Source organism: Acomys russatus, chromosome 13 (genome assembly GCF_903995435.1).
Source record: "Acomys russatus chromosome 13, mAcoRus1.1, whole genome shotgun sequence".
NCBI classification, from domain to species: domain Eukaryota; kingdom Metazoa; phylum Chordata; class Mammalia; order Rodentia; family Muridae; genus Acomys; species Acomys russatus.
Window position 1 is genome coordinate 12,472,282 of NC_067149.1, and position 4,962 is coordinate 12,477,243.

Consider the following 4,962-nt stretch of genomic DNA (forward strand, 5'->3'; position numbering starts at 1 on the left):
TCCAAGGATTTAGGACCTGGCTTGGAGAACGGGTGGGTGGGGCTGAAATCTTCCACCAATGAGAGCGAGCCCTGCAGCTGATCTCTTGGTAAAGGAAAAATGAACCAGGAAGAGAGGGCAAGCATGTGAAAGAGGGAACCGAACTGCAGAGCGAGCCAGTATGTTTTAAAAATTATTCCGAAGCAGGCGTTTCCTGCCAATGGCTTCTGCATTGGAATAAATAGCAATTTAACATTTCAAGGGGAATTGCTGTCTACCTTGTCATTCACGGCTCAGCTGACTTCAAACAAAACTTAACTGACTACCTACCTAAGCAGCCACCCAGCTACCCTGTCAGTGGGTCCTGCTTTTGTTTTTAAACATATATATTTTTATCATGTACGCGCATGAGTGTGTACACAACTCGTGGGACAGTTTCTTTCCGACCATATGGATTCTGGGGACTGAACTCAGGTCATCAGCCCTGACAGCAAGTGCCTCTACCCTCTGACCCATCTCACCAGCCCACGTTGGTCCTGTTTTAATTCTCTTTATAGTTCCTACCCATGTAGGATTGCTCTAGAATTGATTTCTCAAAAGGAGGGAGATTTTTCTGACTTTCAGCTCTATTCCCAGTACATACAATGACTTGTGGTCCCAATCTCAGCACTTGTGCTTGGGTGTGCAGCTGTTATAGAGATGGGGGGAGGGTCTGTCTCACGGTCCCCAAGGTGACAGGGAGTGAAAGTGGAGAGTGACAGGGTTGATCATTATGCTCTTGGGACGAAATTTTCTCTATGAGGCGATCAGAGCTAGGGGCAGAAGGCACTGGGATGGGGTGCCCTCCCTGACTTTGTGTTTAGGATGCTAAGCCTGCAGGGGCGCTTGAGGGACAGCGAGGAAGGGGATCTCAGTTCCTGCTGTGGAAGGCTGCAGCTGTGAGATGCAGCAGATGGAAACCCACTAGGCTGAGCTGTGAGCTCCCTGCACCACAGCACTGCACAGGCCTGTCTCACACTTCGCTGAGGCGTGTGTTTGTGAGGAGGAGTGAGATGCATTTTGTGTGTGTGTGTGTGTGTGTGTGTGTGTGTGTGTGTGTGTGTGTGTATGTGTGTGATGCATTCTAAAGACAAACTGACCTCTTTGCTGTGAGCCCACTGGGACTGAAAAGGACAAAAAAGGTGAACCATGAACACGTGAGTTCAAACACAGGAGAAAGCACCAAGGCTTTAACTCCGTGCCCTGTTATTACAGGCACGTTACATACCTGCTCCTCATCTCCACCTCCAGAACACACCTCAATTAACGGGCTCAAGTCTCCAGGTGCAGAATTCATAGCAACATTGGGATGGGCTTTGTTTGAAGACAGGTCTTTCCTGTCACCAAGAACAAATCAGTCAGGGAAACAAGTTCTTACAATCAATGGAAAGCTCTTTAGTGCGTGTTTGTCTTGTTAAAAATGAATGCTGAAGCCAGACATGATGGTGAAAGCCTCTAAGACAGACATGGCGGTCCCTCTTTCCCCGGGCTCTAGGTTAGGGAGATAGCGTCAGTGTTTCTTTTCAATCTTCATTAGTAAAGGTATTTATCACGTGCATAAGATTTCCCTCGTTCTAACGGGCGACATGTGTGTATATCAACGAAGATTGGCTTAATCTGACTCATGAACTGCTGGCAGCTTTCAGGGATTGAGCAATGGGATTAAGAAAGATCTTTTTATATCTTTAACTTGGGTCAGGAGGAGAGTGAAGTTTGTTGGGCACCTCTCTCAGGGAATGACCTGGTCTAAAGCTCTTAACTTTTATTTTCTTCATAACTGCTATCTTCCTTGCACTGGGCTAGTCAGCTTGGCCATGCATCCATTTCTCTTCCACTCTTACCACCCCTCCTTTCCTTTTTTTTGGGGGGGGGCAGGGAATGTTTGTTGGGAAAGTCTTTGTCTTGGATTCTTCAACTCTTAGATGTTGGGTCCCATCAACTTCCGGAAGCAGGGCTCTTCTCAGTATCCAGAAACTTTGAACATGAACTCTACCCACTAGAAGCTAAGCAACAGCAGAGGGGCAGAAGCAGCTGACTGCCAGCTTTCCTTCTTCCGGGTTCACTTCTGCCCACACTCTGCTGGCCTCGTATCCTTAGACCATGTGGACATCCCACCGTTTGGGTTTTTCATGCCTGACAAGCGTTGAAGATGCTTGCTTCACCTCACCCCCACCCCCACTTCTTGACACAGGAGTCTCACTCTGCACCCCACCATGGTCTGGAGCTCACCCACGTAGCTTGAGCATTAAACCCACGGGTGACTGTTCTGCCTCAGCCTCAGAAGTGCTAGGTTCCCAGCTGGGAGCCACCTGCCCAGCTACAGCCTTTGTTGGTGGGCGCAGTTGGGGTGGCAGTTACAACTGGCTTACTCCAGCTTGTAAACTGCCAGTATAGAATCTTGACCCTCTAGGATTCTATACCACCCCTGGGTGCAGGACCAGGCAAAAACTGAAGGGTTAGAGAAAGGAGACGTTAATGAAGGTCAGGTAAAGTCCAGAAGGGGAGGGGGGAAAGGGAATTTGTGTGGGGTTTTATTTTGTTTTGTTTTACTGTGGGGAATGAAACAACTCACCTTGTCTCCTTTTGCATTTGCAGAGCTGGCGAGTCGATGGTCGCTATACAGCAAGAGTCCATGAAATCTGCACACTGAAGAGGAAATCTTAAACATGTTTTCTCATGTTATGTCACCCATTAACATGAGTGGATGGTAGGTCACTTTTCATGGCTCACAGATGCATTTATATACAGTTCATATTTAGTGGCTTCAAAATCAACAACTAAGATGCTGCCTCAGTTCTACCCACTTAATTATCTTAACGCATTTAGCTGTATCCTAATACTTTTTAAGGTGCTAAACAGCGAGGCCAGGCCTACATACACACTATTTAAGGTGCTAAACAGCGAAGCCAGGCCTACATACACACTAGGTATGCTCTCTGCCACTAAGCTGCATTCCCAGCCAAACAAAGCCTTCTTTGTTGTTGTTGGTTTTTCAAACAGTTTCTCTGTGTAGTGCTGGGTGTGCTGGAACTCACTCTGTAAAGCAGGTGCCCCACCCCCCCCCCCTGCCCCCCACCCCCACCCCATCTTAGAGAACTCCAGGCTCTGCCTTCTGAGTACTGTATCTTGGACAGTGCCAGCTAAAATGTTGTAAGAGGGACTTCCTGCTTCACAGAAAGCCCCGAGTGAGTGCTGTTATCTGTCACCTGGCTAGATTCTTTCAAGGCAAAGCTGTTCATAAAAGCTGGTGCTGTGTTAGTCGGTCTTCATCGCTGTGACAGAATACCAGAGGGAGCAAGCAACCCTGGGAGGAAAGGCTTATGGTGGCTCACAGTTGCCATGTGTCTGAGCATCGTTGTCCTCGCTGCTTTGGACCAGCATCAGCAGGAGGAATCTGGGAAGGAGACCACTGTAGAGAGACCAGAAAGAGCAGGACTAAGATCCGAGCCTCAAAGCCATGCCCCTTGCAACACACTGCCTTTCACAAGGCCCCACCACTTGGTAGTTTCTGTCCCTGCCGAGTGGTGCCATCACTTTATGATCCCACCATAGAAAGGGTCACTACTTGATTACTTAAAAGACGCTGTTTTCTGCTTATATTTCACTAAGTGTATGTTTTCCTAGTCATACTATTTTTAGGGAAAGCCGCACAGTGAGGCACACTGCGTGCATTCTCGCGAGAGTTGTTTGTTCTATAGTAGCACAAACCAGCTTGACCTGATGGACTTTATGGGAAACAATAAAGGAAAAAGGCACTTGAGAAACGCAGCAGGTTACATCGCGCCCTGGGTGCAAGGCCCGGCATTTGCAGCCCAGCTTGCTGGGATGGGAGTGAGCTAGCTCCCTTTGCCTTCAAGCCCCTGCTTAGTGGCTTCTGCTGTGGCTCTCGCGCCATTCCCACTAGCTTCTTGTGTCAGCGATAAAGGGAGCCAGGGTTGAGTCAGGAGTGAGCTGCTGTGTGGTAAGGAATCTATGGATGCGATCCTTGCCGGGGCTGCTAAGTTTTTAGGGATGTCTGGAGACTTCTTTAGTAATAGTAAGTAAGTAATATAAGATTATATTCCTACAAGAATATTAAGTAATAATATAAATGAGTAAGTAATATAAAATTCCAAGGGCCACAGGAGATAGGAATGTAAGACAGACCTCTAAAGATAAATACTGCGTATATAGCAGATACAGTCCTTTAAAAAGTGTTTGTCTTTCCATGGTTGGGTATGGAAGGTTTGGGAATGTGGAATAATATGGCTTCAAATATATGACATTTTCAAGTTTTTGTTGTTGTTGTTTTTAAGTTCAGTGTTCCCTGAGGTGGACTGTCTTTGATTTGTTAGAAGAGTCAGACAGGGAAATGCAAGAGGCTCTGAAGGGAGTTCAGGCCCACGGGGCAGACTTGGGGGGGGGGGTTTCTTGGAGGTTTCAGAGGAAAGGTGGGAGGTTCCACACCCAGTGGTGGACAAGCACAGGTTGAAGTCGAACAGTAGGAGGTGCACATACTGGGAAGAAGGGAATTGGCTGGAGCAGAAAGGGGAAGAGAGAAGGTAACCGGGTATGTGTGAAAAATGACCAAAATATACTATGTACATGGAAAAATTATCAAAGCATTAACAAAAGATGTTTAAAATGATTTTTGGCCACACAGTAGGCTTGAGGTCAGCCTAGGGTACACGATACCCTGTCTGTGACATGGAGAGTGAGAGAGTGGGGAGGAAATGGGCTAGGTTGCACTACCACTGTCAAATCTTATCGTCGTCCCACATCACTGCAGGCACAAGGATAGGACCTAGGCACTATAACGCATCCAACCATATTCCAGTGGAACTAAGCTAGGGCCTGAATGCTTTGACACAAAGGCTTGTGGGAACATCTTTTTAATAGAAATTTTCTTTTTTACACATTAAATCATTCGGTTCCCATGCTCAGTCCCATTCAGGCAAGTCTTGT